The sequence below is a fragment of the Rhea americana genome, unplaced genomic scaffold (genome assembly GCF_003343005.1).
Source record: "Rhea americana isolate MKP2758 unplaced genomic scaffold, rheAme1 scaffold_612, whole genome shotgun sequence".
Classification (NCBI taxonomy): domain Eukaryota; kingdom Metazoa; phylum Chordata; class Aves; order Rheiformes; family Rheidae; genus Rhea; species Rhea americana.
In genome coordinates, this window is record NW_028186771.1 from 38,711 (window position 1) to 56,215 (window position 17,505).

The window sequence follows — 17,505 nt, forward strand, 5'->3', positions numbered from 1 at the left end:
GAGGCTGGATCCTGAAAGACCTGCACATCCCAAACAACTATGTGTCCTGTCCCTAGAGTGCCCTGCCATCCAGGCCTGAATATCTAGCAGTGACAGCAGCAAGTATAAAGGGTTAGTGGATGGCTCTTTGAATAACAACTGAGGGGGACACCRGCCACCAGCTGCACCACTTGGCACTTCTAGCAACCTGCCTCTTGGCTTGGAAGCGACGTGAACCCCTGCTTTCCATGCAGAAGGCAGCAGCGCCAGCTCTGCAGACTGCCAGAAGGCTGCAGCTCTGGCACAGCAAAGGCAATCCCAGACACAGAGATACCCAGCACACTACCTACACCACCGACCGCCCCAGGGATAGCTGCCGACAGATGTGCAATAAAACAACAATAAAGGAAAGCCAAAACTGAGGCTTCTTAGGGAATTGCTTAACCACCTGATACAGTTTTGGTCTCCCCAGTCCTCCCACAAACACAAACACAGAAGTACCAGGGTTTCTAGAGACCAAAAGCTACTGCTGTTCCACAGCCACTGGGACTCTGGATCCTGTTCTGATGTTCACAGCACAAACACCACTTGCCCTACAAGTACTAGCCTGTTTGCAATTTCCACAGTGATGGAGACTGTCCTCCTGCTCTTCCCAGCTGGGCCGTGCAGGTCTGGAAAGCAGCCTGTTGCGAAGTGAGAGAAGGCAGATGAAAGCAGCACATTCCTGTGACTGTGACATACTGCTGTCTGCTGTGTTGATAGATAGAAAACTTCTCTTTCCAAAACTGTCAATCTAACACTTTTTTTTTTTTCCAAGGAGGTGGTAGGAAACACCATCTGATTTGCTCTCAGGCATATGTGGCTTCTTTCAGGCTCACTAGAAGGCAATGGTTATAGTGACAACTCAGTATTCTGCAAACCTGCATGGGCAAGTTTTCTATGGCAACAAAATGAATATCCTGCTGTTATGGAAACTCAAGAATCACAGGAAGGTTACAGACTTGCCTGACATGGCACGGTATCTCACTGCTCCCACACATACATCGCACTATAATTATGGGGATGCAAGCAAGGTAAGAGATGGGGCACCGGAGAGTCACAACCGTAGTACTTGCTCATGTGACCATGTTAACAGAAAGTCCTTTGCAGGGAAGATGCGCAAAAACAGTGTTATGCTAGAAGTGGAAGATCTCCAAGAGGATCTCCAAGCCATTTTGTACTTGAGCTGCTGCAACACCGACAAGATGCATCTGGGACCTTGAAAGTTAGTAATGCCAGAAACGCAGTCACGAGGGAAAACAGTAATAGCAATCCTGGAACATCAGGCAGAATCACAGCAAAAGTCAGGTTTTTTATCTCTTCAGAGCTTTTGATGGAAGCAAAGCTTCTCTAAAAGAAAATGCTTAGAAAGCTGCTTTTAAAGGCACCATTTTTGTCTCAAGTGRTTTCTTCTTGATGTCCCATCTTGGAGGATGTAGTGACATAGTACTCTATGCACACACAGCCCATAAGCCTTTAAGGAACTGCTGTTCCACTAAACGCCTCAGCGTATYGCAAGCTGGACAGTACCTCTAGAGTCCTTGCTGTGCCTTACGTCCACTGCCTAGATGATGYTGCAGGATAAAAAGGACATTAATGCTGATGACTGGAATAAGCTGAGCAACACTAAAATACGGATGCACTGGGCGAGTTTTCCCCAAGGGATCTCAAAGAGGGAGCGTGAAGACCACGAAATCCACAAGCAAGATGGCACAGAAAAAATMTGGGATCTACGAGAGCCCAGAAGCAAATCTTCCTGCGTGCAAGAGCTCAAGGGCGAGAGGTGCAAAGCCTGTCTGTGCCTGGCAGGCGTGCCAGAGACACGCTGGGGTGGGCGCAGTCACCACCAGACAGCGCAGCCTGCAGAGGGGCCAGCGAGGCAGGGTTTCACTGCTGCCGCGGGAGCCACGTGTAGCTTTACAATGAGGCTGTTTCTTCTCACTTGTTTTCCTACTGGCCAGGCCCAGGCCTCACAAACAAGCAACCCCTCTGAGCAATTCAGTGACTGTGGCGTTCCTGGTTTCAGCTTTACCTGCTAGGTAACACAGTTCTTAAAACTTGCCAGCAACACTTCTCCTGGGGGGCAGGAACTGCACCACATTCACCTTCCAACACGACCAGTCTGGACTCCATCCACTCTTGAAGTACATCTCAGCTAGAGATGACAGACTGTCTATGCCCTCCCCACCTTGCAGGCATTTTAATTACTGACGTGAGCCTCCAAAGTCAGYCCCTTTAGCGGTCAGGCTGCCTTTGGCTCCACAGAAAAGGACGGGAAAGGGGGAAGTGGTAGAGTAAGCGAGTACGAGGAYCTGCTAACAGCCAGCTCAGATTCGTCTACAAATCCTGCCAGATTTTGTCTTCTGCTTGTCGATGCTGAAAGCAAGAAGGGATGTAAATTTGGCTACTCCAAATCTCTCCAGGCACAGCCTGTTCAGCCCAGCCCCCCCCCCCCACTGCACAGCACCGGGCTGCAGTGCCGGATTCTGCGCGTCCCCCCACCAAACGCTCGCCGTGCCCCGAAGGACGGGCAGGCAGGAGCAGAGCTGCCTCAGGGAACAATCCGGTACACTGTTTACCTGCACGCTGCTGCTACTTGTGTGAATCAAACCTTGAACAAGCTCCAAATTTCTTGTCATATCAACTCATATTTTGGCAGAGGCTCAACCCACATCTTATCTAGAGCAGAGCTCCTTGGCAGCAGGCACCTCCCTGTTGTGTAATTTAATGATGTTATGGCTGGCTTGCAAACAGTAAAACAGAAAGGCCGTGACGTTATCTTAATAGGATTTTGCTTGCTGAACTCCGAATGTCACTGGCACTGCTCCCCAGTGTAGCAAAGAGGACACAAACTACCCCAGTGCCAGCAGCTTGTGTTGCTTGAAAACAGAATAAATTAAAATTCAGGGTTCAAGGCATTTATTTGTTGCAGGCTCTTGCATCTGATCCCTGCTAAAATCATACATATATATACACACCAAAGCTAGCACACTGGTAACACGCTTCAAAGGCCGGAATTCGTGGCGGCAGCGTGGCTAGCCTGTTTGTTTCCTTACTCCAGCCAGTCTCGGAGGTACCCTCTGTTGACACACTAGATCTATGTTACAAGCAGCTGCTGAAAGAATCAGGTTGCTAATTGCACAGATATCCTATTCTTCTAGTGCCGTATTTTAATGCACGTTTCAACTGCTTTAACCACGTTCTAGCAACTTTAACACACGGCCACAGCGTGCCCTGGAAGGTTGGTGTTTGATAGCTTTCTGCTGTAAAACAGATTCAGCAAGCTGAGCTGGGCCAGCCGGCAAACTAGATAAGATTACATTTTCCATGCATGAAAATAAAAGGTTGTAATAAATCCTTTGAAGGAATAAATCTGGGCGATTATAAAATGCATATTTTCACTGCTTCCATTTTACCTCTTTATTAGCAGGAAGCAATGGTGGTTTGTAAATAGCTGGGAATCCCCACTTGGCAAGCAGCCCTGTGATTTGTTCAAAGTGGCCATTTGTTTTCTTGCGGTCTCTGATATATGCTATCCCTCTCCCCTGGGAACTGCAGGATAGGAGTTTATAATGGACTTTAATGGAATTAGGAGCTTTTATAAGGTAGACTTACAGCAATGTGTCTTTCACTGGGAAGTAGAACCACTGGATTTTCCTAAGCAGAAACATGTGGAAGACAAACAGTGAAAGCTGAAAGCTAAGGTTTGTAAGGAGGGGTAATAACTTTTTATTAGATTGATAGAGCTGGGAGGAAGACAGACAAGCTTTTAGGGAAAAAAAAGTCCTTCTCCAGGTTGGTAACAGAACCAGGACTCTGAGAATATGATTCAGTGGAACACAACTGACATCTACCAAACTTCCCCCCCCCCCCCAAATCTAATCCTCTTTCCTGAGCAAGTACCAAAGGTTCTGAGGCTGCTGGTCTGAATTTCTCCTCTTAGGAAGAAGCCTGACAACAGACCGTACTGCACTTGTGAAGCAGAAGGCAAGGCAGTGCATCTGCAGAAGAGCAGAGTTTTGCTGGGATGGAATGAAGTGGAAGCAGGGAGCAGGGCAGGGAAGGGAGATTCTTTTAACCCTGGAAATAACATTGGACAATGGGAAAGAGCCAACATATGGCATGCAGGAAGCAGAGGTAATATTTTTAATCCACCTCCAAAGAGCTGCTGCCTTATGCACTAAACCAAGAATGTTCTAAGCCTTTAACACGGATGAAAGAACCTGCACCTCATCGCACCGTTCTCGTCTCCTGCATGATTTTCCTATTACTCTACTTACGCTTCCATCCTTGGGTCTGGGCCGGCCTTGCCTAGACTCCGCAGCAGCCTGATTTGCCTGCATGATCGCTGCCACCAAAACAGCTCCACATGTGCACAGGCTGGGCAGGGCACAGCAATCTTCCTGCAGCCCTCGTGTCCCGTCCCGGAGGGTCAGCGCCCCACATCCTCCCCGTGCCGACCAGCCCCGCACCAGCCCCTCTCCAGCTGCACAGACCCAGGGCACTGCCGAACAGCGGTCTCACAGCCTGAGAACCCTGAGGGCTTCTGAGGGCAATGTGTTCTGAACATACCACTATGCCCTCTGCCGTCACTGATGCAGTCAAGAAAAGCAAAATCATTACATTTGTGGGGAAGGAAAAAAGGAAAAAAAAGAAAAAGAAAAAAAAAAAAAGCTTCTGCAATCCTGACTCCTCTGCCACTCTCAGTAGTACTGCATTGCTCGACTTAAAAATGCTTGGCACTTTTCCCCACCTTGTAAATAAGTGATTACTGTGATCAAAATAATTAAGTAACCTGGCCTTCTAAGTGACTAATAGAAGGCAGTAATTTGTAAGTGTGAGGTTTACAGAGGCAATGGAGTTCTTTTAGCAGTTTTCATAGAGTGATAAGATGTCTGAAATACCAGAGCATGGAAAATAATACAACAAAAATTGAAGAGGGCTCTGCCCCACCTCTTACCCTGCACACAGCCCTGGGTCTAGCTGCAAGATGTGGCCACAGAGCAGCCTCTGCGCGTGGTAAAACACAGAAGAGTCATTAGCCATATGCTGCAGGAGGGAGAGCTTGCACTTGGTCCCCAATGCTGCCCAGAGGAGCTGTAAGAGATCTTCACTGCCAAAGCCTCACTAGTCAGTGGCTGCTTCTATTTTAGTGGCCACTTCTGCCCGCTCAGCTCAATTCCTGGCAGCCTGTGGAATGATGTTTGTCCACAAGACTCAGCTTTATGAACCTACATTTTATTTAAATTGCATTTTCCCTGTCATTTACCCTGTTCAGCCAAATCAACTACAGCACTCTTGAGTGGCCAGGGAAGCGAGAAGAATGGATGCTATACCATACTTACACCATGCTTTTGCAGAAGCTTGTCTGCCTACAGCACTTCCAGAAATGTCCCTGTCCCTCAGAAGACCACTAACTTACTGGTTCAAGATCTCCCCAGCCAAGAGAGCACTAGTGATGCAGCAAAGCCTTGTCATAACACTGGTAGCACCCAAGAGCTCAGCCCCCCGCGAGCTGTACAAGCAGTTCGCTACCGGGAACTGCCAGCTCTCCCTCCCCAGGGACCCATCCATGGCACCTGTCCCCTGAAGCAGACAGGCCACCGGATGGGTTGTCCTTCCTGCAACGGCAAGTGTCTCCTACAGCTCCACTCTCTTCCTCATGTAAGCTGGATTCTCTGAGTTTTGCAAGTCTCCCCCCGCTCAGGAAGATCATGGAGCTCTGGGCTCTGCTCAGACTCTGCTTTTCCAGGACAGAGGATCAGGCTGCACCCAGGTCCGGGCCTCAGTGCAGTGGGTGGCAGGGAAAGTGAGGTCACGTTTACCTGCCTCCTCAATGGAGGCTGCAGACTAAATCATCCGCTTGACAGTACCTTCTAATCACTGTCTCTCTGGGTCATATTTGAACCGATGTCCTAGAGGTGTGAGGCTTGCTAGTGCATTACTGAATTCCCAGGCAATCTGATCTCTCATGCACATTCATAATTAAAAATTCCCTGCTAAGTTGCATGTTTTTGTAAAAGCATTATCTTTCCTATGAGCCCTGTGTCCTGCAGCATCCTGCAGAAGGCAAGCAGGAGGCAATTTAGACTCAGAACAATTTTCCTCCTGCTGGAAAAAGGTAGATTTCTGCTCCTCAGGGACACAGCACAGAGAAAGCAAGAAAAACAAAAAACAAACAGAAAAAACCCCAAGCCCAGACTGTAATCTACAAGGCCACATTTCACATCTGTTTTTGTAATGTTAACTTTTATAAAAGGGCTGGGAATAACACAATCAATTTACTTTTCATTTTGGAAGGTTATAAATTTAAAAGCAAGGCTGGTGCACAGTGGTGTTGGAATGCTGAAACTTATTTTCAAAAAAAGCCAACCCTCTACTTATAGCAAATGCTATTCCACCAAAAACAAAAGTGAACGTATATATTTTTAGGCAAAACTGATTTTCAAAAGTTACCAGACTGATTAACTCCAGATGATCCCAAAAGAACCACAGAAAACAACCCAAGTTTGGAAAAGGTCAGTCCTCCCTGCAGTTATTCCATGGACCCAAAACTTCTTGATCTATATTAACACCATAAATTAAAACTGTAACACTATTCCAGAAATGCCAACAGCTCTCCCCACTGTTGTTCTCATCTCTCTTGTTTGCAGGCTTCAGAAGATAATAAACGAGGCGAGATGTCAGCACATCTTCCCACTCCCTCCGCTCCGTTCATTAGAGAAAGGCTCCTGATGTGCACTCACAACACCCGCTCTGATTTTGTGCTCTGGGGCAGGCATAGAACCAGGCAAGGATTCAATTAATGTCCCACCTTTGGTTCGTTCTTCACAAACCTCACCTAAAAGGTGAGGTCAGCAAGGCTGTGATGTGCTGCGACAGCAGACGATCGCACTGCCCAAGAACCTCTCTCTAATCAWTTCCGTGTGCTAACCTGCCCCCAGGCAGCTCTTGCCTCTCGTGCTTGCCTGAGAGCTCTCTGGGGCAGAGACTGCCCCTTTTGCTTCTGGCCTCAGGGCTTCAGTGTCTCCCCACCATGACCAAGGCTCTTCAGCAAACATCACCATGATGTGCTATCCCAGTGACAATCTCCACAACCCGACGTAGGGCCCATGAAGCGTATCATGGGGGAAGCCAGGAGTGCAACCCACGAGCAAGCTGGCCAAACCCAAGCAATCAGGAGGATTCAGGTGTGAGGTTCAACAGCCAAGTAGAAACAAACACCAGTGATGGAGTGGGCAGGAGACTTTCATCCCATGCTTCACAACACCAGAATGGCAATCCCCCAATCTCCTAGGTAGATCAGGTGGCAGAAGGCTCTGCTATCACAAACAAAGTTACAGAACAGAGCTAAAGACCAAAAGCAGCTCTGACGGGACCAGAGAGGAATCCACCACTTGCCCTCATGCTGGAAGAACCAAGACTGTCAGGTTCCTGGTGAAGGAGACCCAAGGACAGATACCCAAGGCAGGAGGAAGTTCAGAGTGTAATGTTCCTGCTCCTACAAAGGGAATGAAAGCATGAAAAGATAATAAAGAAATTAATAGAGAGCTTGAGTGCTGTGACAAAGGTTTCAGGTAGTTATCCCAAAGGAAGCACTCATGGAAAGAGTTCTTCTTGACAGATGGACCCCATTTGAATGCACAAGAAAATATTCTTCTGGGATCAAGGCTGCTTCTACTGATAAGAAAAGCTTTCAGTTGAGAAGCAAGGGGACTTGATGCTAACGTAATCTCTGCCTCTGCTTTTACCACCAGGAGGAAGAAAAAATACAGCCATGGCCACAAAAACATCAGAGGACACACAGCAAGTAAGAGAAGATACAAATACCAATGAGAACACAATTATTGACTAAGCAGACTAAGGAAATCAATGTAGTCAGTAAGGAACAATTAAAATGTTTATACAGTACAGAAAGAAGCCTGGGCAGCAAAATGGAGAAATTCTAGTTACTTGGACACAAAACAGGATACTGAGGAGATGAGAGACACATAGTAGAAGAGAAATCATAATGGGAATATACATCATTAGAGTATTCAACACCGAAAAGGCTTTGGAAGAAGTTTTTGGAAGAAGAAGTAAAGACAGAGGCAAATGGAAAGCAAGAAAAAATGCAGCATGTGTTTACCAAAAMCGGACTGTGCCAGATAACCTGAGGACTGATATTCCAGATAAAAGAAAAGCAACAGATCTAATCCAGGCAGCCTTCAACAACATATTCCACACATCACCCACCCTAAAAACGCTTACTTGCAGGGAAAATTACAGAGCTGAGCATGAGATTTGTACAGTGGGCAAAGACCTGGGCAGAGGAGTTAAGGCCTGAAGCACCCCGAGCCCCCAACCCTGTGTGAGCTAGGCAGTGTCATCAGCATCATTCTGCACTCTTCCAAACTGCTGTTACTCAACTTGAATTTCCTCCCAAGGCCCAAGAAAGAGTCTGACCCCCAGTCAGCAGCTTGCTGCTGACCAGAAGCATCTTGCAAAGCTTCAACACCACAGGGCACATCCTGCACCTACTGCAGTGACTGCTGATCAGAGATGGGACTGGAGTGCTGAAGGTAAGGCTTACCATCACAGAGACCTGCAGGACCACGGAGGCACCASCATCTCAGGGCAGGATGCAGCAGGACACAGAAACAGACAACAGTTTTACAGCTAGGAAGAAAGACATTCAGGAACTGTAGGAGCACTGAGGACAAAGAGCAAACTGCTATAGGCTGAAGTTGGATCAGGATAGGAAAGGGACAAAGCAGGAGAGCTGCTGGGGCCAGCCAGAATCTGGACTCATTGGGCCAGCTGGTCACATCCTGACCAGTACGTCCATAACTGTTCATTTTCAGGAATGCCCACCACGGCTGGCATGCGCCTGTCTCTAGCCTCGGGAACGCATGCTGCCTTCCATGCCGCTGTGCTTTGGCAAAGCACAATTCAGTGRCAGCAGCCCCTGAGACTCCACTCCTTCTTCAGAGGCATCACGAGGGCCTACCCCTCTTCTCAGCCTGCAGAAAGCTGACACACACGTACTTCAGAGCTATTTCCTCTCCTGGAACTTACAGTGTTTCCTCCCACGTACAGGTCTGTCTGATAGCCAGAGAATCCCTCAGCTGAGGGCAAGATGGGCTTTTCATACTAAATGCTATCAAGACGCAAGTACTGCCTGGCTTCTCATTAACAAGCCACATCACACTTCAACACAACTGAGAGCTGCCACTGTTGGCAGAGCCCGGCCCAGGGAACGGACTGCACACACTTGCTATCTCATATCACACCTCACTTGCACATACCTTGCATTTTCCCAGCACTGTACTTGCTCACAACATTTGAGACAGACTCTAAGTGAACAGTGCAGCCACCTCACTCCTCTGAACAGGTCTGGCACTGCGTGAAACTCCACTGGCGTGCAAAAAAACCACAATGCACAAACCAGTGGAGGCCTGGAAAGTCAGTCCTGGAAGAGCAGCAGGGACAAGCTGACTGTAAGATCTCCTCTCTGCAGCACCCTCAGGAGAGCAATGGAATCGCTGATACTATCAGTTCTCTGTAGTCAGTTTTTCTGTTAAAAGTGCCTGGACATGTCTGTCTGTCCAGAACTCCAGGTTTGTTCCAGTACACCTCACCCAGCTCCTCCGTTTTTGTGGCTGATGCCCAGGCTGTTCTTCCGGATTCTCAGAGCAGAAGGCTCAGAAATTGCAAATCCATACCTACACATTTAGCAACTTTTTTTCTTCTTAGCAGAATACTTGGTCATCATTGGCTCCTGTCTTAACACAACGTACCTAAGCCACGCATCAGAACTAGAGCATTAGAACGCTTAAATATATTTTAAATAGTGATGTTGTTGGAGATTCTAGCAGCTTTCAAGCTCGGGCTGGGAAGACGTTTCAGTTACAAAGCAGTAAGTGAAAGAGCACAGCCCATGCGGGTCAGAAACATTCACACCCTTCCAAAACTGCTGCTCCACTGTCTCAGTGGGGTCCAGTGCAAGATCCTATAACTGTGTCCAATTGCACTGGGGCAGAACAGCTCCTGGAAGTCATCTCTACACTYGTCCTCAGGGTAAATGAGCCCTGTAAGCTGCCATCTTCCTAGAATTACTTCCCACAGAAGGAGGCTTCCTCTTTACACCCTCACGAACAGTCATCTCACTGGACAGGCTTTCGCTTTCAACCCAGCTTGCAAGGCTCCCTCGGAGAAACCTCCTTCCACCTATCCACCACCAACCCCCCCCAGATCTTCAAGCAAATACCCACTGCCCTCTGCTCAGGCAGGCAGAAAATACCTGTCCCTTCCTCCCTTTGGGCTGCCAACACCTAGGAGAAGTGTGTGCCTGGGAGATCAGAGCTCTGAGGATGGGAATATATTTTCCATGTTTTCAGTAAGATAAATATTTTATAGTACCAGCACTGCGTAAGTCTGAAACATTTACCAGTGCAGCTAGAAAGCATCACACAGCGACCAGCTTCTAGGATGGTAAAATGCCTGGTTTGAGAATATTCCTCCTGGGACAGTGATTSACTCTGTCTTACTACATGCAACAAGCCCATTTTGTTTTTAATTTTCATCTGAAAATACTGGGGATACCTCTATAAAACGAGACACTGCGAAGAGGCAGGCAGYCAGGAGCAGGCTGGTGTGCCCTCCRGAGCTCTCAGCCAGCCCTGCCAAGCCAGGAGAAGAGCCGGAGACTCTCAGCAGCGCTGCTGGCCTCCGGACTGTAACCACACAAACAGAGAGGCAAAACTCTCACTGCAGCAACTCCTAATCACAGTGGGATGTTATTTCTAAAAGGCGGATGCTGCTAACCCTCCTGCTGCACACACCAACACAGCCTCTGCGCTTGGAGCTACCAACACCTCCGCTCCAGCCCTTCAAAAAATAACCTGGATCGCTGGGATGGACAGAGGGGGCAACCACGCAAGAGATGCGCATGCAATTGCGCCTTTACGGGGGACCTGGCCCAGAGAGGTGCCARGAGCTGAAGTTACCAGCACTCACATCCTACCCATGGGACATTTCCCTGCCCTGTGCAGCAGCGACATGGAGCCTTGGATGAAGCCTGAACTCTTCTCATGCAACCACAAGCAGCCTCCCCACTGGCTCTATGGAGATCTCAGATGAAAGTGAGCAAGATGGAGCCATTCGCGGTCCCCATCACAGGGGCACCAACTGCAAAGAGCTGAGGTCTGAACAAAGCGTTACACTGCCAGCCACCCCCAAGCCCGCAGCTCCTCTGCTCTACTAGGTGCTGTCAACCGGCAGCGGGCTGCTGACAGATGGTGGAGATGTGGGGGCACGGGGAGGAGGGGCCAGAAGGCGCTGGTGGCGGCGGGGAGGAACGGCCACAGCCGAGCCGGTTCCCGTCCAGGACGACAGCTTGCATATGGATAAACAACGAGATAATTACAACCTTTAAAAGGGGTGGGGTGGGGGGAGAAAAGCCCATGGCTGCAGCGTCCTCCTGCTGCCAGCTCCTGCAATCCATACGTCCCACACGGCTCYCTTCACAGCCTCATCACGAGAAAATTACTCGCCATAAAAGCCCTGGCTAGAGCACTGCATTAGATACAGCTGTGAAACCATTTATCTATTGATAGACCCCTATTGTCAGAGACTGGGGTTTGGCTTCGAGAGAGTGAGCAATTTGGGGGGAAAAAAATCCAACAAAAATGACAACCCAAAAAACCTACCAACCAACAAACAAACAAATAAAGAGCGAGCGAGACAATACCCAGCCGCTCACAGGGTCTGCAGGCCTCCGCCAGCTGGGAAGCTGAGCGTATGAAATATGCATCGCACCGAACAAAGCAAACCGAAACAGCGCTGGAGAACAGTAACCCTTTCCTGCGCGCAGGACCCACGCTCTGAGGAGCCAGCCTGGGCCAGGCTGCCAAAAGCTTACAGGGAAAGGGGGGAAAAAAGAAAAAAAAAAAGAAAAAGCATCCAGGGCTGTGGGTAAGGAAGACTGCAGGCTGCTCCCCCCAGAGAAACACGCAGGCTCTTTGGTTAAACTCAGCTCTCTGTTCTCACTGAGCCTGCTTATACGGCTGGACTGGCTCTATGGGCAGCCGCTTAAGGCAGGTGAAACGTTTGGGARTCGCTTCTTACACGAGCAGCTACGGCAGCAACAGCAGACGGCTCCGAGCGGGCAAAGCTGCCGCTCTCCCATCACACCCACTTCCGCACCTCTCTGTTCCCCGGAGAAAAGTGTGGAAGAGCCACTTTTCCGCGCACTTGAAAGGACGGCAGCCGTCCAGGGGAGCACGCTCCCGGGTCCAGGGGAGCACGCTCCCGGCGCGGAGGAGACAGGGATGCCGGCTGCATCCCCGCGCCGCGGGCCCGCGGCCGGGTGGCCCGCGCGCCCCGGAGCTCGGAGGGGGAGCGCCACCTCCCGACCACGCTGCCTCGGGCGCAGCCCTGCCCGGAGGCGCAGCCCTGCCCGGAGGCGCAGCCCTGCCCGGGGCTCGGCCTCCGGCGCCGCGTCCCCCGCCGGCCTGCCGAGCATCCCGCGCTGGCACAGGCTGCGCGGCGAGCGGCCTGGCCAGGCTGGAGCACGCCGTCTAGCTGCTGGTGGGGACCGTGCTGCTTCACCCTTTTGCCTAACGCCCAGGAGGAAAGGTGAAGTGGAGCCTGGGCAGCGCACAGACAGGGCGGGAGGCAGGGCACGGCGGGCAGCCCGAGCACACGCCGCTGCACGTCAGCTCCTTGCAGCCCACGGTGCAGCAATGATTAGAAAGGAAGTGGCATGACAGCCAGCCAGAAAAACCTGAGCAAGCTGGACACGACGGAGCAAGACACGCATTAGAGCTGCAAGGAGACAGGAGGGCTGGACGGAGCACGTGTGAACGGGATCCAGCACGCTAATCAAGGGACGAGAGGAGCAGCACAATCCAGCAAACTTTCAGCTAAGTAGATTATTGATCTTCAGGGAGTGCCAGAAACCAGCTTTGCAAATTACATCAGTCCCCTGCCGCAAGCTCGTACAGTTACCGGATGGCAAAGCAGAAACGCTCCCCACCTCTCTGCTACCACCACCCCCACACCCTTCCTTCGCCTCTGCCGGGGGGGGTCGGGATCCGTCTGGGCAGTCACTGAGATGTGCCTGGGTTCCTGTTTGCACCTCACGCCAGCAGGATGCACAAACATGTCCAAAGGGCAAAAATGTAAGAGGAAACAAAACAATCCCCCAGCCTTTACTGCGAGAGACAGCGCCGGCTCAGGGAAAGTCTGTTGTCTCATTTTGTCGAGAGGGAGTAGAACGTAAAAACCTCAGCCCAACACGAGCAGGGAAGGCGACGACCTTGCGAGGCTTTGTACAGCTAAGCAAATAATTTCCTTGGCAAACGCAGGCTCTCTTACTGCTCACAGAAAGCRGGGAAGGTTTCTGGTTAGTCACGCAGCACAGCCGAAGCGCGAATGCCTCGCAGATCGCGCCTAACCCCAGGCGAGAAGATCACCTTCTCGGAGAGGATGGCGAGAAGAGACAGTTTTGAGCCTCTCGGCAGGGTGCTGAGCTTCTCWGCAGATCCTACAGGTAGCTGCCCTAAGCTGCCTTACCGCCCTTCGCGTGCTCCTCGCCGTTAACCCCGCGCACGCCGACAGGCGCGCCGCACGGGGGGACCCKTGCTATGGCCAGGAGCTGCTCGCTGTTGGCAGCTTCGTTATCATCCGTGGAGCAGCACAGATGTGCACCGCGCTTTCTGTGTGCAAAGAGAGGTCCCTGCCCTGAAAGTCACATAACCGAAGCAGCCGGCAGGCGTTTATTGCGCTGGTCCGGCTGCTGGGAGGTGTTTATTTCCTACACTGGAATGAGTAATCCATTATGTTACATGTGGTGGGTTTTCATATCATCAGCACCACAACGTACAGAAATGCCCAGGGCAAGGATGGGGCCACTGATGCACTAATCTCAATCGGACACAGGAAGCGTGGACGGTGGGAAGGGCTGTGCAYGCACCGTCGCCCGGCCCTGGCCGGCTGCCACTCTCCTCCGCCACCTTGGCCTGTCTGCCTCCCTCTGCCCTTGCTCCCCACCGGGGGTCTCACAGCCCTTCACAAAGGTGCATTAAGGCGTAGCACTCTCCTGGGAAGGAGGTAAGTAAATATTTGTTTAACTCTTTTCACAAGCTGGAGGACAAAGTAGAGGAARGGACCCACCAGGGTTATCAGGTGGCACTGCCAGGGAGCAGGCTCAGCTCCAGGACCGCAGGTGGCTCTTCCCCCACCAGAAGACCCCCACCGCAGCGGAGGAGCCCTGATTTTCCCATGCTTGAACAAAGCCAGGCCTTTCCTTTGACCAGTGGAGTGCAACGAGCACTTCAGATTGCCAATTTTTCTTTGATTCAAGTACGTTTCACTGACATACTCTGACATAAATTATTAAGCAAACACGCACATGATGTGTGCCTGCAGTAGCATGTAAGGCCAGGAACAAGCATCAGCTGAGGCTCTTCATGTGTGACTGCAGGTGTGAAGTAGTTAAGTTATATTGTTAATTGAAGACTGCCTCTGTGTTTCCTGCAGAACAGGTGGGTGGTGACAGACTGAGCTTGGCAGGTGACGGGCACCTGGCTGCCAGCACCGCCATGCAATATGAAGTCATATTGTTCAGGCTGACACTACCCAGGTAATATAAATATTAAACTCCTGGCACCTCTACACATCTGTCTGCCAAGATACACAGAGCAGTGACCCTCTCTCCCACCTTGCCATGGCCTTCCTGACAGTCCCAGGACAGAGACTCCCTGCTCTGCTCCTGAAATGCTGCTGGGAGCAGGGTGTGCTCAAGGTACTGGCCAGTACCGACAGACAAAGCTCAGACCAGTGACTATCTCAAAGCGTGGCCTTAAGCAGATGGGGTCATTCCCCTTCCTTCAGTGACTTCATACAATCTGAAAACTTTCAGTCAAGCTGGGAAAAGGGGCAACGTGGGCAAGACAAGGACAGCTCTTCAGAGAGGAACCATCAAGCCAATACCCAGCAGTAAACTCTGTCTCCTGCTTCCTCCCAGCTAGATGTCTTGAGAATTCAGCAGAACATTCAGAAAAGCTCTAGGGAGGGTTTGATGGAAAGCGAGCCATCAGCAAGGGGCGTAGGGCCAAAGCCAGTGCTAGTACAAGCTCCCAGAGAGCACATTTAGACATCTGCAGCCACCTCAGCCACTCACGCAGGGGACTCGGAGACTTGAAGGGTATACGTGAGAGATGGCTGGGCTAAAAGGGCTATTCCTCTGCCCCAAATATAAAATCAGCCTGAAGGCAGAAAAGAAAAAAAAAAAAAAGAGTTCTTTGAACCTCAGCTCTCTGAAACCCTGAGGGATTATGGATTTCCAGCATCAGAGGAAGGTAGTCTGGACTCCCACTCTTCTCTGTTCACTCTTCCAGTACAAYCAGAAAAGAAAGGAGGAGGAAGGAATATCAAGCAAAAAGAAACATCAYATTTTTTTCTCTCATATCTCAGACAAATAATGTTCACATTTCATCCTGAAAGTAGCTGTACTTCAGGGATTCTTGTGTTTGAGACTTAATTTGTGAAGTGCYAAGGGATCCTTTAAGGTAAAAGGCATTATAGGATCATTATTAAAATGGACATATTTCATGACTCAGTTCCATGCAAATAAAAAAAAATACCAAGATATCTCTCTGGGATGAAGAGCCAAAATGTGAAACATAACATGRTTTCTGTGAACTGATAAAAACGGGACATAGCTTCCTATGTATTAAGGCATTACACCAGAGTAGCCACTTCAGGCCTCCTACCTTGTCCACTCTCCAGCCAAACAAGGTCAGAAACAGAGAGTAGAGAGAAGCAAACAGCTTTTTTTTTTTTTTTTTTTTAATAGAAGTCACAGTCCCTGCCAAGACTGCTTCCTTCTCAACTCATCAGGAGGTTGGTTTTACACATGTGGTGTGGGATCCACAGCCCCTTTATAGCATCAGAACACAGATAACATTTTTCACTTTTCCTCCTCCCCCAGTACTAGAGAATACAATGAATTTTTATACGAATCAGTCAGGTGTTGCTAGCTGGACTCTGGTGTGTGAAACAGTGTGGCATGAACTTCCCACTTCTCACTTCTGCACTAGATCTCACTTCAGGGAGGGGATAGTCCCCTGTCACCAACTGGTGTGCCAGCTCTGCGTCTGTGCTAACCCTCCGCAGCCTGAACTCTCACAACCCAAGTGAAGGACTGTCCGCACACAGGAACGCAATGGTGAGTACTACTGGCTATTCCAGCCTACTTTCCAGCACAGATAATCAGTTCTAGAGTAAAAGGATTTCTCAAGCTTTTCRCTATCTTAGCAATGGCCTTAGGCATTTCTGTCAGAGATCGAGCAGCTTCTTCTGAACCCACAGCTTGTGCAGGGCTAGATGAGAAGCTCAGCTACTTTCCTAAAGGAACAAGTAAAGCTGTGTAGGTCAGGCTGGGGTGCAGGCCTGCCTGTTTTACACCCACACAACGCACAGACACTGCTGGTATAATTTTTCTCTCATATACAGTATCTATCTACTCAGCCAAGCCAGTGTATCACCTGGCTATTGATCTGCAGGAGGCAACATGACCTGCACCCACAATGAGGGTGTGAAGGAGACACGGCAGGAATGCAAACCCTGCTTAGTTGTTTCCTCGAGGAGAGGAAGGGGCTGAGGCAATGGGACACCCTGTAGCTGCTCTGAATCTAGCTCAGAGTGCRGTCTCAGGGGCTGCTTATGCATGAGGAGACACACAGCACCCCAACAGCAGGGCAGCTCGTGGGGAAAAGGGAACCACAACTCCATCATCAAGGATATCTGACTCCTCTGAGATACTAAGAGCCACCAGTGCAGACAAGACTTGGCAGCTGGAGCTTAGCACGGAACTGCACTTTCATGGGAACCTGATGGACTTCCCCCTGTGCCATTTCAAAACAAATGCAACCACCAAGTCTCCATCTTCCCCTTCCAATTCTCATCGCTAGCGCCTTCATCAAATCCAGTAAAATAAACATGGACTCTGCTTCTAGATTTTCCTTTACTCATCCTCTTCCTCAGACTGTAGGGAGTGAGCAACACTTATGCTCACTCTTTGGACCTGATTAGGATCCAGCTGAGTTCTCTTCAATACTTTGTTCTTACCTACTGCACTGAACTAACTTTTTGTCCTAGCTTTCAAAGGCCGGGCACAGCTTAAATCATCATCTTCCTCTGGGCATCAACAGCCTCAGAAGACACAATATCATCTTCTTACACCATAGCTTTTCACCTCCCACCCCTGTGTAGGGATTTGTTCTTTTCTCTCAGACATTGTTCCTCTTTGGTCTTCACAGAACGGACACTTGTGTGGCCCATGAAGCATCATGAATATAACAGGAAGTAAAAAGAATGTAAAAAGGGAAAATGACCAAATAGTATTACTGAGTTCCTGGGAATAACAACAGGGCAAGCCTCAATCCTGATCCTTGGGGTTTCGAAGGACTGAGGAGGAGAGCTTTTCATCAGAAAAGCTCA

General features: G+C 49.8%; 1 protein-coding gene across 1 annotated transcript in view; it reads right to left on the reverse strand.

The window, feature by feature from the left end:
- ACSF3 (acyl-CoA synthetase family member 3) overlaps positions 1–17,505 on the reverse strand; it is a 75,976-nt gene that overhangs the window by 34,178 nt on the left and 24,293 nt on the right. The window lies entirely within an intron of this gene.